The sequence below is a fragment of the Ursus americanus genome, chromosome 7, assembly GCF_024610735.1.
Source record: "Ursus americanus isolate L20-20 chromosome 7, mUrsAme1.1.p, whole genome shotgun sequence".
In the NCBI taxonomy this organism is placed as follows: domain Eukaryota; kingdom Metazoa; phylum Chordata; class Mammalia; order Carnivora; family Ursidae; genus Ursus; species Ursus americanus.
Window position 1 is genome coordinate 53222684 of NC_142133.1, and position 22123 is coordinate 53244806.

A 22123-nucleotide genomic window follows, 5' to 3' on the forward strand; every position below is an offset into this window, starting at 1 on the left:
AAGGTGAGAACACTCTAAGCATCTGGGAGGGGTCTCAAAGGGCACTGGATGATGATGGCGATGGTAATAGCGACACAACGCTGTAGTTTTGGTAAAGCAGTAATGTGATTTAGAAATGGATGGCCGAGGCCTTCTGGCTGCACATCTTCCCTCTGCTCTGACGTGGCCTTCTCATCTTTTCTCTCCTGATCCCACACCCCCACCCACCTCCTCCACGTTCTTTTGTCTCTGTGGAGCTCAGAGAGACACCCTGGTCCTGGCCTCTGGCTTCCCTCATCCCCCTAAGGCCCCTTCATCTGAGGTCTGGTCTGGCTGGACCGAGGGGGGCTGTTTCCGCACACGTGATGCCGCCAGCGTGGGGCATGGCTGCCCTGCAGCGGCCTTGCTTGCTCCCCTGATTATTTCTCCTTAATTGAGCGTAAAGAATGTGAGGAATGTGGAGTAGACCGCATGAGGAGGGCTGCTGCAGCCCCCTCCGGGATCTGGGATTCTGAGCTTTGGATGGGAGAAATGCAGATGGTCGCTGAGCCTCACGGAGTGTGTCATTCCTAGGGCTCCCCCCACCCCGCTCCCCACAGTGGTCAGTTCACTTCTCCAACCTTTGATGGGTTTCTTTTCTGCTCTGGGGTTTTCTTCCTTCTCACTGCACAAAGAATTTCATTTCTTGGTAAAGCTGGCCATGATCTCCTCTCTTCCCAGGAGTCCACCTTGACTTAAACCCACCTGACATTGATAATCCTTATCCATCTCTAATTCCAGGTAGAACTCTGGAAGCTCGTCACTCTCTTCTGATTGAAGAGGGAAAAGCAATGACTGCGGCTATTCTTTGGCCTTGGTTGGCTGCTGGGAATCCTGTGTCCAGGCTGTGGGAAGATGTGAGTGCAGGCCTGAAGGCCAGCTGCTTGCCCGTCAGGAAGGCCGCCAGGTGAGTCACAGCTGGAGCGCTTCCTCCGTGGGCTCAGGGCCCAACCCCCTGTCTTGTCCTGTGGAGTGTGACATGGAGGAGAAAGCAGGTTGAAGACTCAGCCCTGGCTTGTTTCCTGGTCTGGTCCTGCTGTCTATGTGCTGTGTGACCTCAGGGGAATTTCTTTATCCTCTCTGAGGCTGTTATGTCATGTTTTATTTATTTATTTATATTTACTTTTTAAAGATTTTATTTATTTATTTGACAGAGAGAGAGAGAGCACACAAGCAAGGGGAGCGGCAGGCAGAGGGAGAGGGAGAACAGGCTCTCCATCGAGCAGGGAGCCTGATGCGGGGCTCCATCCCAGGACCCCGGAATCATGACCTGAGCCAAAGGCAGACGCTTCATGGACTGAGCCCCCCGGGCATCCGTGTTAGGTCATGCTTTGAAAGGATGGTGGCATTTCCACACCTGTCGGGTTGCAAAGATGAAATTCAATGTGCTAAAAAGCACGTGAAGCACAGAGTAGGCACTCAGGAGGTATTAGTTTGACTCTTTGGAGGAGACTGAAGGAGGGGGTGAATGTTACTAAAAGAAGTTTTGTTTCCTGTGGGAAAGGCAGTAGGCCATCCCTAGAGACCATCCAAGGGACAGGGTGACCCTGGCAAACTGGGTCCTAGGATTTCCACGGAGAGAAGTGCACCGGTTAGGGGACTTGGCAATCCTGGTGCTGCGGCTCAGGCTCCTTAGGAGAGGACAGGGACGGCTGTCTTCCTCCATCACCCCTCCCCCGCTCCCTGGAAGCCTGACCAAAGACAATGTTGATTCTGCAATGGGAGGAGTTCAGGGTGTATTTAAAGACAAACTTCCTGTCCAGGAGAGAATTCTGTGTTGCGATAGCTTATCTTCCCAGAATAGTCGAGTGTGGGCTGATCTTATTTTCACAAATAGGGCTGGGATTTGGGGCTGGCTGGGGTGCAGGCTACACTCACCCAGAGGCAGAGGCTGGTCAAGGTGGTCCTCCGTGGCCTCTTCTCTCCTAGACTCTGCTGGCTGCCTTCAGCCTCCCACCTCCTCTGCTCACTGGTAGGCGCTGCCTGGCGTGCTCTGAGAGGGGCAAGGCTGAGAATGCACCGATTATATTCTGCAACTTCTGGAAAGTTCCTGCTGTTAGCGATTTGCAAACCTCCTGAGATGAAAATTCAGAGCAAAGTGGAAAGTAAATGGGCCTCATGAGCGATGGTGTAGGGAGCTTTATCATTGGGGGTGTTTATGCGCAGGGGCCCCTGGGGAGGGCCATGGGCCCCTTCATCTTTATGGCATCCGGAATGCTGGGTATTAGCGGGGCTTAGGACAGAGGCTGACCTGCGGGGCTGACACTGGCATTTCCCTCCATTTTCTGGAGGCAGAGGCACGTGACCACCCTCCCTTCTGTGGCAAGGGGTGCCCAAGGAGACCTGCAGGGCCACTAGTGGAGAAGAGTCCCAGGGAAGCTGATTCTGTGGCTGGAGGCCCTGGGGGGGGGGGGGGACAAAGGGCAGCTGGAGTTGCAGAGAGTGTAATGAATCTTGGGTGGACGAAGGCACAGTATTCATTTGTAAGTATCTAGTTTCCCCAGGACCAGGCTGAGCCTCTTCACGAAATCAGACGCTAGACCTCTCTCCTCCTCAGAGCTGCACCCCTGCTGGAGCCTAGAATGTACAGAACCGTGCACTGTCTCCTCCTCCCACCCCTGCCCCCATCCCCATCTGGGGCTACATTCCTGTTCACAGTCACAGCAGCCCTGGCAGCCCCCATGGCTGAGCCACATCTGGGGCTCTGATGGCCACATCTGCATCCGCCCCTCTCAGAGCTGGTTATTTCGATTCTGACTTTTATCTGCATCTGTGGAATCTGGAGGGGATCTGTGGATGGTGGGTTCCCAGCCCCAGATGCTGTCAGTTTCTAGGGAAAGATGGGGAAGACCCCATGTCACTAGGCCCAGAGGAGCTGCTCTCATGGGCTTCCAGTGAGGGCATTGGCTCCCACCTCTCTGCAGTCATGGATTCCTGGCTCTTGGGTTCCAGGCAGAGAAAGCAGGGAGCAATCCATTCAGAACCTCACACCTCCCTCCCCAGGCCCTCTCCACGCCCCCCTTGTCCTACTCTATCTATGCCTCTTGCCCCTCCTTCACAGGCTAATATGTTTATTACTGCTACTGATTCCAGGCTATGGCTCCCAAATGACCAATGGGATGGCAGCAGAAGAGAAAGAACACTCATATTGCATGTGAGAGGGAGGCAAATGTGGGGTGGGGGAGGAGGGAGACAAAGATAGAACTGGGTACAGGTGGCCTGTGGCTATCACAGGGGTCCCTGGACTGGTTCAGAAAGGCTCCAGGTAATGTCAACATGCAACACTAGGGGCAAGGCTTGTGTGGCCAACATGTTCTGTATTTATAGGCCAGGAGGATCCATGAGAGGACTTCTGGCTTTTAAAGCCAGAGCACCTTGGGCTGTAGGCTGGGTCTCTCAGCCAGTCTCCAATCCGGCTTCTTTTGTCCAGAGTTTCCTGGCTGGGTTGTCTTTTCAAGATGGTAGGAGAGTGGTGGTGGTGTGTGGGGAGGGTGTGGCATACTGAACATTTCTTGACGTAGTCCTTCATGGTTGGGCAGACACCCTGACCATAGAAACCTTGACACAAAGCCTGACTCAGGAAGGGTTAGAGGACTCCAGAGAGCTGGTAATTTTCCTCTGGACTGGCCCAGACCTGCTGGTGTCCTGGGAACTTAGCAGTTCACTGTCCCCTGAGTGAGGTCCTCCAGGATGAAGGAGGTAGACCCCCTGTTGGCCTTCCTCACTGGCATAGAGAAAACTAGGGTCTGGGGCAGAGAAAAGAGACTGGAGAGATCTTGAATGGGACTGTATGTGAGAGTATGAGCAAGCCCATCTGTAAGTGTGTGCGTGTGTTGGGGGGGGTGGGAATAAACCACTTTGTTTAGAAGACTGTCCTCCCCGTCCTGATTGAGGGCTCCCCTCACTGTGTTCTGCAGGGCTCTGGGACCTTGTACTTGGAATGGCATTTTACCTGGCACACTCCCCAGGATGTCTCAGAGTATCAGCTGAGCCCAAGTTGGAGTTGGCTGATCAGGAAGTGCACCCCCAAAGTATCAGGCTGGGGGCCGTGGTGGAGTCCTCAGTGATTCTGCTGGGAGTCCATCAGGTGTGGGGCTGTTCTTCTGGGTTGGAAGCCTCCCAATCCTGCTATGATTCTCTGCAATGGCTTTCCAGGCTCTGCGGCCTGGGAGCCCACCCTCATTCCATATCAGAGCAGAGACCCTTGTTTGAATCTCTTCTGATAGAGTGTGTTTTGGCTTCTACAGCAACCATGAGGGTCTCCATGCGGACAGAGGACATCCCTGTGGAGGCTCCACAGTCACCCCGTGAAATCTTGCTGATGGGAGCAGTGATTCCACCAGTCACGTTCAGGACTGGTGGCACTTTACTAGGGAACCAGACTGATCTTTCTGAGCCTCAGTGTTCTTATCTGTAAAATGGTAATCATAGTAATGGCTAACTCATAGGGTTGGTATTAATTGAACACAGCAATACAGAGAAAAAGCCTATTACAGTGTCCAGCACCTCGTCAATGCTTAATGTGTGTTAACTCTTACTGTTAGTTAATCCCCACCCCAGCATGACGCTTCTGTGTGGGTCAGGCTTACGATTTACACAGGTCGGGGTGAGAATGTGGAGCTGGGGCTGGAGTAAGTTTTGGGATAAGGATATAGGGTGGGATTACATTGAGCGATTTTGAATAGGGTTTTGGTTGAGGCTGGTTTGGGGTCCCTGTGAGGGATAGGCGTTAGGATTGAGCTTGGGGTTAGGACAACGTTTGGGATGCAAGTCCCTGAAAAATTTGGATTAGGGATGGAGTGGCCCTTAAGGAAGCCTTTTTATCAAGAGTAGAATGACTACCTCCCAGCATGTTCTCAGGAGACACAGTGGGGCTCTGCAGGTCCGGCTTCCTGAGGGGATGCCCTGGCCTGCGGAGACCCAGAACTTTTCACAGGCTGACCTACACCCCTCAGGCTCTCTTGAGTGGAGAGAGCAGTACACAAGGTCAGGGCCTTTCTGGGGAGCCTGGGGAGATCAAGGCTGGAGAGAATGTAGGGAACGCACTATGGCCTTCTGGGTTAGTTCCATCGCTTCAACGCAATTAAGTAAGCTCTGGCCCCCCCACTCCTCCCTGCTTCCCACGTGCTCACCTACTGGCCTCTGATTCCAGGGTTCTTTGGCCTCCGTTGCACATCTCCCACCCCAACCCCCACCTTCCTCCAGCCTCTACCTCTGGGGGGAGGCAGGACACAAAGGCTGGATCTTTCCACCAGCCCCATCCTCCTCCCTTGCCTTACTCCCTCCCGGGGCTGGCAGAGGCCAAAGAAAACAGAGTGCTGCCCCAGCTCACTCTCACTCTCTCCCTCACTTCCTGCTCCGGGAAGATGGTTTACTCCCTCCCCCGCCCTGGCTCGGGACCTGGCCTTGGTGTCAAGTTTCGACAGAGCTTCCAGAATCAGAGGCCCTGCCTGGGCTCAAGCCGGACCCCTCACCTCTCTCCATGTCACCTCTTTCGCATCTTTTCTCCCTCAACCCAGGGCCCTGTGTCCCAATCTCCCTGTAGTAAAATTTTGTTCTATAGGTGGTGGAAGAATCCAGTGGAAGGAAGGTTTTTTTTGGGAGTAGGGGGCATATAGGATGAGAGTGGGGTGGAGTGGAGTCAGATGGCTGCTGTGCCGAATGGAACTCTGGGGATGGGTGAGGGAGTCCTGTGGACACAGGCACTGAACCCACTTCCCTTCAGGCCTGCTGACCCAGTAGAAACAGCTCCTCTTGCTGTAAGGATGATGTCCCTGGACCTGCGCAATAGCGTGGCCCTGGCCAGTGGGCCAGTGGGCAGCCTTGATGACCTTCCCCAGGGTGGCCTCAGAGGGCCAAGCAACCCCAGATCCATTTGTGGCCAGCTCAAGAGACACATCTCCCTCAGAACTTTCTGATTTCTAGATCCCTGCTCAATCAGATCTCAAGTCCAGCCACCTTCCCCAAATTCCCTCAGGGATTCTCAGCCTCATTTCTTCTGCTCTGGGTAGAGCTTTGTCACAGACCCCCCCCCCCGCCCCAGCTTCTGAGAGGCCAGTGGGGGTTCTGAAGCCCTGGCCCTCTGCCTACCCCACAGACCTGCCCTGTCTCTCCAACAGCACACCTGTCTTTGGGGTCCAAACTGTCCTTCCTCCTTTCTTCTTCACTTGCCCTTCCCGGCTTCCCAACCCAGAACTTGGGTTCCCTTCAAGTTACTGTTCAGTTGATTCAGACAGAAGTTAAACGTATGGGCCCTGGTGTCACACTCCCTGGGTCTGAATACTTGTTCCATCGCTCACCAGCTGGGAAAGCTTGGGCAAGACACTGGACACCTTATGTGTGAAGCAGGGATAATGACTCTGTCTACGGCGCAGGGCATAATGTTGTGAGGATTAAGCCAGGTAATGCAGGAATGCATGTAAAGGACTTAGTGTAGTGCCTGGTACAGAGCACACATCTGACAGGTGACAGCTCTTATTATTATCGTGTCTTGTGATCGCTCATCTGCACCTGAAGGCAATTCCAGAGAGACTGCTGAGGGATGGTGGGAGACTGAGGACATTACTCTCCACAGGACTGCTTGGTAGGCATCCTGGTCTGCCCGTCTACCACTAGGTAATACCTATCCTGGCATGTAGCATGAAGTTAGGTCTTCTTTCCTTCCATCTCCCTCCCTCTCTCTTTTCCACACTTACCACTTTCCAAGAATCTACTCTGGGGAGCCTGGGTGGCTCAGTCGGTTGAGCGTCTGACTCTTGATTTTGGCTCAGGTCATGATCTCACAGTTGCAGGATTGAGCCCTGCTTGGGCTCTGCACTGAGCGTGGAACCTGCTTAAGATTCTCTCTCTCCCTCTGCTCCCCCTCCCCCCAACTTATGTGCCCACTTGCTCTCTAAAAAAAAAAAAAAAAGAATCTACTCGGCCCCATTCTGTGCTAGGCGCAGAAAATACTATAGCAAATAAAGAACAACAGGCTGTAGTCTGATCTTGGGGAAGGAGGAGGCAAGCATGTAAACCAGACGAAGCTGTTCGGTGTCTTGTGTGTGGTGATAGAAGGACGTCCGGATATAGCAGAACGTAGAAGGGCTGAGTTAGTAAAGCTTCAGAACTGAGGGGTCTGGAGCAGGTTTTCAGGCAGAGGGATATTTGAGGTGAGAAATACCACATTTTATTGGAATATCTTCCCCAGTTTGGAGTTGAGGATTAGGAGCCCGAACACAGAATCTGTGGAGAATATCTTTCCTCTGAAGGATGCTAGAAGAACAGACGTTGCTTGCTCCTTCTGGAGTTCATCTAGGAAAGCCCTTCCCCCAGTAGTTTATCTGCACGTCTCCTTCAAGTTACTCAGTTGCCCCCTTCCCAGGGAGGCCTTCCCTGACTAGCCTGTTCTGAATGACAACCTGCCCCCTCACCACAGCTCTTCGCCCCGCCCCACCCTTCAGTTTGCTCTATTTTTCCTCCATGGTCTTTATTGCTATCTGTATTTCATATATTTTGTTTGTTTGTTTGGTTTGGTTCGTCTCCTCCTACCAAAAGGTAAGCCCCATGAAGACAGGACTTTTGTCCGTTATTCACTACTGTATCCCTAGTGCTTGAACAACCTGGCACACAGTAGGGGCTCAAGAAATGTTTGTCAGATGGGTACTCATCGCTTGATTCATGCTGGAGACATATTTGGTCATGTCTAAAATGGGCCAGGTATGGTGCTGGTGAGCTGTAGCCAACGGTCCCCAAATGTTAATTCATAGACGGGCTAGCTACATCGGAATCACTTTAGGTACTTGTCACATATACAGATCCTGGAATTACATGCAAAACCTCATGAATAAGAATCTCCACAGGTGGATGCTGCATTTTTAGCAAGGATGCTTGGTGGGTTGATGTGCACCAGGGTTGGAAATCACACCTAGACAATCTGGAAGACAGAACATGCTTCCTTTATCCATAATAGAGTCAGGAAGGAACCCAGAGAGACCAGTCATGAGGCTATGGTTATATAGCCCAGCTCAGAAACAACAGTGGCTTTGACTCAGGTGGAGGCATTTGAGGTGGAGAGAAGTAGATGGATTTGGGGGATGTTCAGGAGCTGAAAACTTGAGATGAGTTGCATATGGTGGGCAGGGAGGGGAGGCATCAAGAATGGGTTCTAGGTTCCAGGCCTGTCCAGATGCGTACATAGACGGAGGTGCTGTTGTTCAGATGAGGGACCCTGGAAGAAGACCCAGTTTGGGAGGTAAGATCATGAGTTTAGTCTTAAGTATATTGAATGTAAGGTGTTGTTGGCAATCTGAGGGGAAATGTCAAGTCGGTAGTTATATACCCAGGCCAGGAGGTTTCCAGAGCCAGTCATCTGAAAACATCACGTTCAGAATGGCGGTTGTTGAGTTTGAACTAAGCAAGAAGTCAAAAGAGTGAACATGGGCCACCTCAGCGTGTTTATCTGTCGTGTTAAAAAATACACAAATATATATAGTTTCCATTGTGAGAGGCAAATAAAGTAATGGAACCTAAAATAAAATTACATGTGCCCTAAACTAATTATGCTAAAAAAAAAAGCAGGAATTATACAACTGTAGCATGCATGGGTAGTTGTTATTGAAAGATTTAAATCTTGCTAACACCCCTATGAAATGATGGGCTGTGATTCATAGGGAAGGTAATGTGATTTCTGCACATGGGCTCTGACCTTGGGTGCCCCAGCCGGAGTTTGGAGAGTGGTTCTAATTGAATCAACCCTGGGCTGGGTGGGGGTGGGGTAGAGATACAATGCCTGCCAGGACTGTGGGAAGTAACAATCTTACTGCACTTGAAACAGAAGGAGAAAATGTGCCAACAGACAAGAGGTCGTTCACATGGAAAGAGAGGCTGGGAAAGCAGGACGTTCTCCGGCCTGGCTCAGGGGAGATCAATACAGAATAAGAAGGGCATGAGCAGCCTGGTGACCAGAGAGTGCTCATTATTTTGGGGGCGAGGGATATCTCACTGACATCTCCCAAGTGAAGGGGAATTATTGCCTTAACCACCCTTTGTTCTGGTTCTGGGCCCTCCAAGCAGCCCTTCTGGGGAATGATCCGACTTAACAGCGAACCCTTTTTCAGCACTTGGAGAACAGTAACAGAACATTCTTGTAAGCCCTTGTGTGCATTATCTCATTTAATGTTTCCACCAACTAGTGATACAGGTTACTATTATTATCTGGGTATTACAGATGATAGGACGGGGCCACAGAGGGGTAATTCATTTACCCAACGTCACATAGGTAGTGAGAGCCGGGCTCTGCACCCAGGCTGCAGGGCTCAATCTCTCTTCCTTGCACTTGCATACCAGGTGGTGAGTTTGGATGGGAGTTTAAGTCTCCTGGTCCCTGGTGAGGGTGCAAGGCATCAGTCCCAAGTACATTTTATTTTATTTTATTTTTAAAGATTTTATCGATTTCTTTGAGAGAGAAACAGTGCACACAGGCATGGGGGAGGGGCAGAGGGAGACAGAGAAGCGGGGTCCCCGCTGAGCGGGGGGGGCTCGATTCCCAGCACCTGGAGATCACAACCTGAGCTGAAGGCAGATGCTTCACCGACTGAGCCACCCAGGTGCCCCCAAGTTAATTTTATAAATTGCTACTCTTGTTGCCATAGCTGCCTCTGTGAATTTTGCTAATCTGGATCTGCTGCTGAGAGATCAGCAGATCATCTGCTTTCTGTTCTGAAGGGCATGGGCCAGAACTGGAACATGGTCTCTTAACCTAACTGCTGCTTCTGGCGGCAGGTCCGGGGTCTTGCACGCGGATGGCTCTTGAGACTCTTACTGTGGGACTGAATGAAGTGAAGGCATCCCTGAGGGACTCTAAGGGGACTTCCTAGCTGTCCCCTGCTAATGGCCCCCAAATAAAAAACACGGCGCTGTTTTTGACAATTTTTAGCAAATTTTCAATATTTAGAAATTTTTTCCCTATCAGTTGCAAACTCAGACTGCCTAAATGAACATTTGTTAACAAAACTCCATACTTATACTATAAACATAGTTATGGAAGGAAAAAAGTCGACTCCCAGATGTAAATGGAACCAAAAATGCACACAGAATATTGAACAAGACCCAGGCTTTCAGTGTAATCACTTTTGGGGGGAAAAATTTCCCAAAGGATTTTTCCCCCCTCAGAAGTTTTCAAATGGAAGGAAAGTAGACATTTTACAAACTCTAAGTTTTGAATGGTTGCAAATGTCTGTAATTTGGAGTCATTTTTTGGAGGCTATATTTCTATATTGCCCACTGGAATGATAACAAACTTGTGGAAAGAAAAGGTTTCCAGTTTGATGGCTTCAGAATGTCCTGTGAGCACTGGGATGATGCCTGAAGGCAGGGTTACACGAATCAAACTCCCAGCCAACAGGGCTATTCACTATTTTGATGCTATTACTATTTGTTCAATCTTCAATTTTGAAATAATTATAGATTCACAGGAAGTTGCAGAAAAATGTACAAGGGCTTATGTACTTTTTACCCAGTTTCCCTCAATGGTCACATCTTGGATATTATCATTATCATTTTTTAAAAATTTTATTTATTTACTTGAGAGAGCGAGAGCAAGAGAGCAGGAGCGGGGTGAGAGATCATGAACAGGGTGAAGGGTGGAGGGAGAAGCAGACGCCCCGCCCAGGAGAGAGCCAAATGCCCGGCTTGATGCCCGGGACTCCAGGATCATGGCCTGAGCCGAAGGCGAACGCTTAACCCACTGAGCCACCCAGGCGCCCCTCGGATATTAGTTTTAATTAAACAAAGAAAATTAAAGAGTGGCTTAGGCTTTTCCAGTGGCAAGCTTTCAGAGGACTGCGTTTACACTTGAAAGACCGCGTTGATTTAAACAATGAGGGGAAAAGGTATTTTTACCTAATAAACTAATTTGAAGAAGTCGAAAATGTATTTGAAAATGTTCTTTCTTTCTTCCCCCCCCACTTTTTTTTTTGAAATGTTGAATTTGGTCCACAGTTCTGGTAACTGAACATTCAACCTCCTCCTCCTTATAGCCCTGTGTCATCTGAGCCTATGGGTTCAGTCTCATTTTCAACTACTCCTCCTTGTTTTCAGCATTCTCAATGCAGCTCTTTAGCAATTAAACATGTTAGCCCCCCTAGTGGAAAGTTAGTAAAGAATAGAATAGAATAGAATAGAATAGAATAGAATAGAATAGAATAGAATAGAATAGAATAGAATAGAATAAAAGGTCTGGGGTAGCCATTACAATTTCAGCGATTTTTTAGGGCCAAATGGAGTTCTCAGGCATTTTCAGTACTATAATTTCTTTCATTTATGGCAACTGAGAACTTTATGGAAATATTCATGGCAAGGGAAATGACTAATTTACTGCACTTATGTATGTCACTCTCTCCCCCTCGTCTCATGACTGCAACAGAAGAGAGGAAAATTGTTTTAGTTATTTAAGTCACATTTGTGTCTCCCAATTTTGGGGAAAAAAATGACAAGCGTTTGCCAACTGAAAGGGTCTGCCCAGCCCTTCTTCTGTGTGAGGGACCTTTCATGCAAAGCTTTTCCGTTACCATGCTCTTTTGTCCACGTCTCTCGAAAAGTCATTTACTAACACGAACCTCAACATTTTCTTCGAATTGTAATTGGTTCTAAGAGAAGATTCAATGGGATGTCTGTAGAGTTCACTCATGTATTTGTTCCAAGTGACTTCTCATTTTTTAAACATTTTCTGATTTTATTTATTTGACAGAGAGAGAGAGAGAGAGGACAAAGAGGAGGAGCAGCAGAGGGAGAGGGAGAAGCAAGCTCCCCGCTGAGCAGGGAGGATCGCAACACCCTGGGATCACCACCTGAGATAAAGGCAGATGCTTAACCCACTGAGCCACCCAGGCTCAGGAACTTTTTAATGATTATTTCTCTAGGACTCCTATTGGAGGTGAAAATATCACACAAACTGATTGGTGGCGAGGCTTTAACTTCAGAGAAATGTTCACTACCCTTGTTTAAAAAAATTCATCAGTAATGGAACATAACCTTACTTTAATTATAGAGTTTTTTGGAGAGCCTGATCTTTAGCTATTCAAAATCAGAAGACATTAAAAACCTATAAGTGATTGAAAACTACTCAAATGCCCAGAAGAGGCAATTGTGGCATATTCATACCAAAGAATGCTATACAGCAGTGTGGATGAATGAACTGCAATCACGTGCATGGAAAAAAGATAGATGACTCACAAACATACCATTGAGCAAAAGGCCAGACAGCACAAAGGCTGTTCGAGTTCATTTATATGAAGTTTTAAAATAGGTAAAACTGACCAGTGGTGTTGGAAGTTAGCCTTTGGGGCATAGGGTGGGTGTTCCTTCTTTCAGAGGAACGGTGGAGGGGTTTCTGAAATGCTGGGAATGTTCTGTTTCTTGACTTCATTTACCTGGGTATGTTTGATTTGTGAAAATTCACCAAACTACGTACTTCACAAGTTTTGCACTTTCACTGTGCAAGTTACACTTCCATAAAGCATTAGAAAAAAAGGCAGTATACGCAATGGGATTATGGGAGAGACTGGGTCGCTGGCAGACATCCCAGCATCCTTCACTGCAGACATGATGGCGGCCTCCACTCAATTCTGTCTCAGACAGGGTGGCGGATGGTGGGGAGGTGGGGCAGGCTCCATGGAGACAGCATGGATGATCTCTAATTATACTTTTCCTTTTAGAAAAAGGATTTTTTTTTTTTCCAAAAGAGGGACTTTAAATGATAGTTCATGGAAGAATGTCCTTTATGTCATCTGCTGTTGGAATACTTTTCTCACTGACAGATCCCACACACACTCCCCCAGCTCAGCACCCTGCTGCCCGACAGGGAGGGGTGGTGGCGCCCACAAGGCTCAGAGCACCATGGAACTGGCTCCAGAACCTAGCTCTGCTTCCCACCTGCTCTGCCCCCTTGGGCACCGTCTGCTCTCTAAGCCTTAACATCCACCTCACAAGTTGACACGGAGAGGCTGTGTCTATTACAACGCCTGATGTGGGGCAGGCATTTGAGATATTGCTCCTTATTTACGTTGTCTCTAATTTTTATTCTGCACAATAGGTATTATTTTTAAATGAGGAAACCAAGCTTGCGTGTAGCAAGATCCCACCTACTGACTGGCAGAGTAAGATTTGAACCCTGACCATCAGCCCTGAGCCCAAGCACCTAACCTTGCTGCCATGCTGCCTTGAGCTCTGTGCCTGCAGCCGGCCATGCTGCGGTGGTTCCAGGACCCCTGGAGATGAGCTCCCGGACCTCTGAGATTTCACTTTCCTGGATCTCCTGGCTGCAGCTTCTGGAAGTCCTTTTTTCTCTTCTCGTTCACCTTCTTCCCTAAACAACAACCTCTTTCCTCCCCTCCCGCTGTCCACAGAGTCCCAGAGGCCAGAGCGCCACAGAACAATCTAATTGTGCCCTTCCCTGGGCCAGCCCTGATTTGCCTTTCAGGCTTGCAGTGTCTAGCTTGGGGGGCTCCTGCCCACACCAGGCTTCCTACACCTGGAATTAGCCCAGGGAACCCCAAAAGTGGGTCCAGGCCATAGGAATACCAGTGCTGCTGGGCAGGACCAACTATACAATTTGCAGAGCCTAGTGCAAAAGAAAAATTCAGAGCTCCTTTAAAAAAAAAATCAGAACATTAAAAATTTCAGGACAATAACAACAGGGCATTAAACTAAGCATGGGACCTTGGGCCTGCCTTCTTGAATCCTACCCTGTGATTCTGCTAAATGAAGTACTGAGATATGGGGCCCTAGACATGGGTCCAGACCCCAGGATCCAAGCTTGTCGGATTCCCTGGTCTCCTCAGACGAGACAAGATTGTCAGTGAAGTCAGTGGCCTGTGGGTGCTCAGGATCTGAGCGGAAAGAAGGCAGTGACTCGGAGACTTGTAGCCCCCATGATCCAAGACTCTGGAGTCACACCAACCTCAGGCATTAGGCCTTTGAGTGGGGCCTCAGGCTCTGGGATGGTGGCCTGGCTAATGGGTCAATGTGCGGTAGGGGGGAGGGGGGAGGGGGATGGGGTGGTAGCATAAAGTACTTGCAGAGTAGCTTAGAAGGCCAAAGGAAAGGGGGTGAAGGGATATCTGGGATCTGGAACTTGGAGGGAAGTGGGATATAGGGCCTCTAGGGTTAAAATGCCTCAGGCCAGGACTTCAGGAAGCTGGGGCTGGAGCCCTAGGACTCTCATCCTGGAGTGGCCAGAGGCTTCCAGGGTGCTCAAGGGCATGCCTTAGTCTCCGAGGAAGGAGTTTAGGGTCATGCCAGGCCAGGAGCACCCCACTGCTCTGGGGTACGAGTGGGGCTGCCCACTGGTTGCCGCCTCTGGGCACATACCCCAATGTCTCTGTCTGCCACGCAGCCTAGGCTGGTATAAACCTCTATGCTCCCCAAGCTCTCTACTCCTTGGCCAAGAGTTCAGGCCCAAGCAGGCAGCCCCACTGCCCTGTTCTTCCTCCTCCTCTTACCTCCTCAACTTGCCCTCCCCCTCTCCTCTCTTGACCCCTGCCAGCCTTCATCTGTTTCTGCCCCTACCCAGCCCCCAGCCTGCCCTATCTCACAAGATTCTAACCAAACCTAAGATTGCCCCAAACCCAATCACCTCCACGCCCTGCCTAGCATTTCTGCCATCCCTCCCTGTCTGCTCACTCCCTGAGGGCTCTGGTGAGGGTCTGTATACCCTTCTGGGATCTCCAGAGGACATGCCTGTGGCCTCTGACTAGAGAGATTGTTGCCAGCCATTCCATTCTGGTGACAGCAGATGCCCTGGGCCACAGTGTGGGCTCTTCCCCTTGCCCTCAGGCTCCGAGGTGCCCCTGAAAGGCCCTCCTGTTTGCCCTCCTCTGTTCCGGCTGAGGGCCACGGGCTCCTGGGTACAGTGAGTCAGGCCTCGTCTCTGCTGTTGTTTATGTAATCCTTCCCTGCAGTAACAAGGTGTTTACTGTTGCACAAACACATTTTGGTTTAACGGCTGATAGTAAAACTGTCTGATAAAGTTTGATTTAGCGAAAGAAAGCAAAATAAATCTGGGGGCACAGAGAGGCATTGGGAGGAGAGACTCCTAGGGCTTTACAGAAGGGGCAAGAGAGTGAGGGCTGGGGCAATCGGCTACACTGCCCTGGCCATTCCTTCTGCCTGTCTCCCAAGAGGACCTCCAACAGCTCCTCTGTAGGAAGCGGAATTCCTGAGAAAGTGGAAAGCTGGTCCTGGCATTTGCCTGCCGCAGCACACGCTCTGGCTTCCTCTGTTGTCTGCTCTCATGAATCCCCTCCATCCTCCCACACCAGTATAATTTGTCCTCCCTCAGGGAGCCTCCCCTGATTGCCCCAGCTCAGATCGAGCTGGCAGTGTGACCTAAGAGAAGGTTACTTGAACTAGGAGACCCGAGGACAAGATCTAGCTCTGGGATTTCCTAGCAATTTGGCCCCAGGCAAGTCACAAGGATAATCACTATCCTGACTTCACCATAGATTAATTCCACCTGTTTTTGTACCTTTTACAAACGTACACGAATAAATATAACGTATTCCTTTGTATCTGGCTACTTCCCAGCTGAACGTCATGTTTGCAAAATATACTATATTGTTATATAAAGTAGTAGGTGTTCATTTTTTAAAGATTTTATTTATTTTGAGAGAGAGAGCACGCGCGCACGTGCATGTGCCGGCAAGCGAGGGGGGAGGGGCAAAGGCAGAGGGAGAGAGAGAATCTCAAGCAGACTCCATGCTGAGCGCCAAGCCGATGGCTGTGGGGATGCGGGGCTCTATCTCACAACCCTGAGATCATGACCTGAGCTGAAGTCAAGAGTCAGATGCTTAACCAACTGTGCCACCTAGGCGCCCCAGTTTTTTCATTTTTGTCGCTGGATATTATTTCATTATGGGAATATACCACAGTTACTTATCCATTCAATTGTTGATGGGTCTTTGGGTCTTTTTTTTTTTTTTTTAAGAGCTTATTTATTTACTTGACAGAGAGAGAGGGAGCACAAGCAGGGGAAGAAGCAGGCTCCCTGCTGAGCAGGGAACCCAAAGTGGGGCTCCATCCCAGGACCCTGGGATCATGACCTGAGCTGAAGGCAGACGCTTAACCGACTGAGCCACCCAGGTGCCTCAGGTCTTTGGGTCTTAATTGTGTCTTTTGAAGAACAGAAATTCTTTCTTTTAATAGAATCCAATTTAAGTTTCCAGGACATATGCTTTGACTGATTGAATTCAGCTTCTATCTTCCTGGCTGACTCCATTCTCCCCTTCTGAGTCATCCTGTTTTCTATGTTCTGTCTTGTGTTTCGGGGGAAATAAAAAAGATGATTTTCAAGGAAAACCCCATAGTTGAGGCCTGTAATGTTCACCTGGAAGCCTTTTCCATTTGGAAATGTTGCCTGAGCACCTGCGATTCCTTTGCCTGGAGACCTTGCAACCCTTCCCCCTTTCCAGGAATCCAGGTCAGTTTTGTGGACTAATCTTCCCTCTTCCATTTAAATCCGATTAGCTCACTCAAGAGAACCTAAAAGACCAACAAGCAAATGAAGAGTTGCTCGAACTCATTAATAATCAGAGAAATGCAAATTAAAGAAAGAATGAGATATCCACCTTATAGCTATTGGAGTGGCCGAAATTGGAAGGTTGGATGACACCAAGGCTGGGAGGGGGATGAGGTACAAGAGCGTGCACGCTCTGCTGGTAGGAGTGTATCAGGACAGCAAGCAGGCACTACTGAATGAAGGCATTTGTGCCCTCGGTGCCAGCGGTCCACTCGCACGGGCCCAGGAGGGGCGTGGCGGGGTATGCAGGACAGCACCGCCGTGGTGGGGTGGGTGGTAAGATGTGGTAGCTACATACCACGGACTATTACATCACAGCTATAAGCAACGGATTAGATGCACACTCATGTACACGCATGGATCTTTGAAGTGGTGCTGAGTGGAAAAGTAAAAAGCAGAGGGAGATATACAACACAATACCATTGGCGTCAAGTTCAAAAGTCTTACGCACGAAAGAAAACGAAGCACTTCGCAAAGGTGCAGATCAAAAGGTACATATACACTGAACACATTAACGTGGCTGCCGATAGGGGGATGGGATTTTAAAAAGTTCTGAAACCTCGACCTTCTTCGACTTGCTGCATCTTCCAGCTCCATCTTTAAAAGTCCCCTTCTCTGTAATCTCTTCTGGTTCCCTTCCCAAAGATCTCAGGGCTCACTTGTTAGTCTCCCTTCAGATCGGCCTCCTTCAGGCCAAGTCTGACCAACAGAAGTTAACATTTACAAATAACCACATGCACCCTGCGTGAGTACTCTCCATACTGCAGCGGCCAGCACAGAGCCCCATTGGACTGGGGAGAGTGGAGAACCAGGGGACTTGAGAGGGGACCCTGTCCTATTATTCATGATAGGAGCTGCTCAGTCAATGTCTTTTTAATGAACCAAAAAAGTTCTGGCTCTGCTGCTGTGTCAGCTGTGTCAACCAGGGCAAAAGCCTTAACCTCTCTGAGCTTTGATTTCCATCCCTGTCAAAATGGAGATAATTTTTATTCCTTTTTCGTGGGGTTATTGTAAAGATTAGATGAGATCATTGCTCTGGAAAGCACTTGGTTAACTGTAAATAGTTACTCAATGCAATGGAGAAAGTATAGAGAAACGAATGTACGAGGCTCAAATCCCGGCACTTCCACGTATTTACTATGGGACCTTGAATAATGCAGCATCCTCTAGTCTCAGGTTTTATTTATTTATTATTATTATTTTTTACTTGTCTCAGGTTTTAAATTCTGTAAAATGAAAAACAATAATGTCAACCTTATGGAGTTGTGATGAAAGTTAATGACAATACGTATTTGGGATATAAGCATAGGTGTTTAGTGAATGTCCCCATTTACTCATAGGTGTTTAGAAAAATGGGAGAACTATGTCCCCATTTACTCATTTATTCAGTAGAATTCTTACTGAATGCTTATAATGGACCAGGCAGGGTTCTAGACCCTGGGAATGAAGCAGTGAACAAAAGAGACAAAAATTCAAAAATCCCTGTCCTTTGGTCTAGGGAGGTGGGGTCAAACAAGAAATAAAATTAATAAGATATGTAGTGTGCCAAATGATGATAAAGACCATGGCATATATTCTTATATTCTATGGGAAAAATTAATCAGGAAAGGGGGTGGGGGGGCGTGTGGTGGAAGGGATTTCCTTTTTAAGCAGATTAGTCGAGAAAAGCCTAGCTGAGAAGGTGATGTTTGAACAAAGACTTGGAGGAGGAGGGAGAGCGCCCTGGGGAAGTGCAGAGGCCCTGAGGTTGGGTGCATATCTGGTGTGTTCTAGGCACAGCAAGGAGGCCCCAGGGCAGGGGTGGGAGGTCCTGGGATGCCCTCAGAGAGCTAAAGGCAGCTGTGGGGCTGATGGTAGAAGCCCCATGTAAAGCCTGCTGTGAATTATACCTGGTCACGCAGGAATATCTCAGGGAGAAGAAAAGATGGAGGGAGCTGTGATTTGTAGGAGCGGAGGAGGAGCCGAGATAAATGTATCAGTTATCCATGGCTGCCTAACAAATGACCCCAAAACTTAGCTGTTTAAAACAAGAGGCATTTATTACCTCCGAGTTTGTGTGGGCCAAGGATCCAGGCACAGCTGAGGGTCTCTCGGGTGGCTACAGCCAAGGTGACTGGGGCTAAAATTTTCTCAAGCCATGGCATGGGAGGGGGTCTGCCTCTAACCGCACTCTCGTGGCTGCTGGCAAGGTTCACTTCCTCTCTGGCTGCTGGCAAGAGGTGTCTCTCAGGGGTTTGCCATGTGTTGCCTCCTAGCTCAGCTCACAACAGGACAGCTGGCTCCCGTCAGGGCGAGAGAGTGTGCCCGAGAAGGAAGCCACAGTCTTTTAATAGCATGATCTTGGAAGTGACAGCTCATTCCCTCTGCTTCATTCTGCTGGTGAGAAGCAAGTCACTAAATCCAGTCCTTGGTCGCTTTAAGAGGAGAAGATTGCGCCTGAATACCAGGGCAGGGAATCAACTGGGCTATAAGAAGTGAGATTACCCACCATGGGGGAGCTCTGATGTTCAGGTGCCCTGGAATTGCCAACGACTACAGATGGATGAGAAATTCTTTGTCCAGATGCAGCAGGGACATTTGAGACTGACTTTGTCAGTACCATCCCGTTATACTTTCTGCAAGGATTAGGAATAATTGAATAACTAGGAATATCTATCTATCTATCTATCTATCTATCTATCTATCTATCTATCTATCTATCTATCTATGATGCTAACTGGGCTAATTAGGTCCTCTGGCTCCTCATTCCAGAGCCAGGTTTCAACTTGCAGGGAAAAGGCACTGTGAGTGTGTGCACATGCTTGCACACGGCTGTGCTCACTCTCTGTGGTGTCTGCCTCTTGGGTCCTACCCTTCCCTGCGCCTGGAGACCCCTGGGTTCACCTCTCCTCTGCTCCCCCCTCTGCACTTTGACGGGAGGTCACGTGTGAGGAAACAAGCCCCACGTGGTTTTAATCATTTTGCTATAAAAGCTGAGCTGCTCTCCGCTTTGATCCAGGCTGAGCTGCTGGAGGAAGGGCTGGGGGCCTGGCTGGCCTGTCCGTGGAGTGCTCCGCACACGGCTCCCACATCAGACGACAGCCGTAAAATGGAGCACAGCTCATTAATTCTCCCTCTTAACCAGGGCACCTGACAAGAAGTGACTTTGAAAACCCGGAGGACGGATGGGCGGGCGGGTGGGCGGCTCTCGAGCTACGTGAGGAACATCTGTTTCCAGGTCCCTGGCTGTTAAATTGACATCTTTTTATTTGAAACGTTTCTTTTATTTCCCAACTTCCTGCAATTGGCACGGTCTCGGTGCCAGGCAGTAGACTGTCGCGGCTTTGTGGGCCGTATGAGCTGAGTGGCTTCACTGTCCTGCACCGCAGGCGTCTAAGTGCCAAAGCGGGCAGCCTGGCACTCTGTCAATTATGAAACCTATGTTTGTGCAGAGAACATCAAACCCCATAAAAAACCAAAATGGCCTTGAAATTGAAAACCCTGTGAACGTCTGTGAGCCTCCATATGAGAAATATTAGCATTTCAGAGCTAGAAAATTCACTGGGAGCCTGGCATTTTCCATCAGGAGTCTTCTCTCTTTGGGACCCAGCAATCAAGTATACTTAAGAGTGATCCAGCCCCTGCCTGCAGCCTTCATCCTGGATGCTGAGACAACTCTTGGTGACTAGAGACCCAGGTTCGACCTTTAATCTCAGCCTGGCAAAGGTCACTAGCAAAGCCTGGGTTGACGCTCTGTGCGACGGCTCAAGGCTTTTAGGATGGGATTGGAAATGGTGGGTGGATGATTCTGTATGTTCCTACTTTGTCCTAGGGGCCTTTGGATCATCTTATATTCCTGGCAGTCTGATCCCCATGCTTTATCCTTCGTCCCTCAGGATCCCCCATGGGCCAGGTGGATCACCGTCAGCAGGACAGACAACATTTGAGACACAATGGCATTGCTGAGTCCCAAGGGAATCATCCAGGAATAACAGCATCTGGATATCCTTTGGCATGCACAAATGTGTGTGAGGACGTGGTGGCCAGAAGACGTAAGTCTGAATGTGGGTGCCTCTGTGTGAAAACATCGGCACCATGATGTCTGTGTGTTTCTGCAGCAAGGGCCTGGGAAGGGGTAGATGAGCGATAACATATCTCTGTCAGAACGTGTTTCTGTGTGTTAACGGACGTGAGGAGCTGCTGGGTGGAGTGGCGGTGTGCATTTGTGAGTTGTGCGTGAGAATGAGAGTTTCTTCATTTTCGTGTTTCTTGAAAGCAGTGGAGACAATCCTACCTGGTTCTGCTTTACCAGTGACTCTAACACTCAGTTTTAAACTAGTGCTCTTTGTTTTCAAGACCTTGGGTATCCCCAACCTTCTCCTTTGGAGGGCTCCATTAGGGCTCTAGGCTCTCTAGTGAGATTGCCTGGGGTTGAATCCTGGCTCCATCTCTTTCTAGCAACATGACCTTGGGCAACCTCTTTTTTTTTTTTTTTAAGATTTTATTTATTTTTAAATAATCTCTCCATCCAACGCGGCACTCTCACTCACAACCCTGAGATCAAGAGTTGCATGCTCTACCGACTGAGCCAGCCAGGTACCCCTATTTTGGACTATGTCTATATACCTCAGTTTCCTTATCTATAAAAGGGGAGTAAAATAGTACCAAATTGAAGAATCCATGACATAATTCCTGTAAAGCAATTTGAAATCAGCTCCATTGGTTAAATGTCACCAGGTCACCCCTTGTCACTACCATCACTTTTACCTCTTAGATTTTATACTGTCCTTATGCCTTGATAGTCTATTCTCTGCCATCTCCCATCATCACGTGATCACCCCCATCAACTCAGTTACCCCAGCCCCTTCGCCACTGCTGTTGCATGCCACTTTTCCCATCCAGGCCACCAAACTAGAGCGTTTCCAGAAGGGGCAAAACTGGAAGGCTGTGACCCAGCCAAAATGGGTCACTTGGGTGGCAGAACCAGAGAATAGGTGCTCTGTGATTTCTCAACTACTTGGGTGGAGAATAAGAGCAGGTGAGTGAAAGTAGGAGGGGAGCTCCCCAAACTGGTCCCTACAATATGCCTCCTCCCCTCTCTTCTTCCCCCTTTAGGGTGGCTTGTGGTGAGGAAGGAGGACCCACAGCAAGGCCTGCTGACTACCAGCTTGGGAGTATCCAAGAAACACAGTCAATGTCCTGGTCACTTGGGCTTTTCTATTCCAATTTGAATATATTAAAATGCAACCTTCCAGCTGTGCAAATCCCCAGGCCATTGAAATAAAAGGTTTTAAGTTTAACCATTAAAGATTTAACTAGCCAATAAATCTAAGTATGTGGGGGGTTGTTACTAAACGTTTATTACGTTGCTCTTGCTTTAAACTTAAGAGCAAATGCCAAGTGTGGACTTCCATGAAAAAGACAGTCCCTTATGATCAAAACTGATAGCAGCCTCCGACTGAAAAAGCAACAGACCACTGTCTCCGGAAGGGTCTACTCACTTTCCTCTCAAATCCCTTTAGGAGTTAAAATGGCTATATCAACTTTACAAACCAATTTGCTTGCTGCAAA

General features: G+C 48.9%; 1 long non-coding RNA gene across 1 annotated transcript; it reads left to right on the forward strand.

Annotated features, from left to right (window-relative positions):
* The first annotated feature begins 713 nt into the window (after positions 1 to 713).
* On the forward strand, positions 714 to 21886 carry LOC148109697 (uncharacterized). The gene is made up of 3 exons (XR_015725086.1): positions 714 to 925; positions 20449 to 20604; positions 21668 to 21886. It is a non-coding gene; the product is annotated as an uncharacterized LOC148109697 (long non-coding RNA).
* Positions 21887 to 22123: the final 237 nt, after the last annotated feature.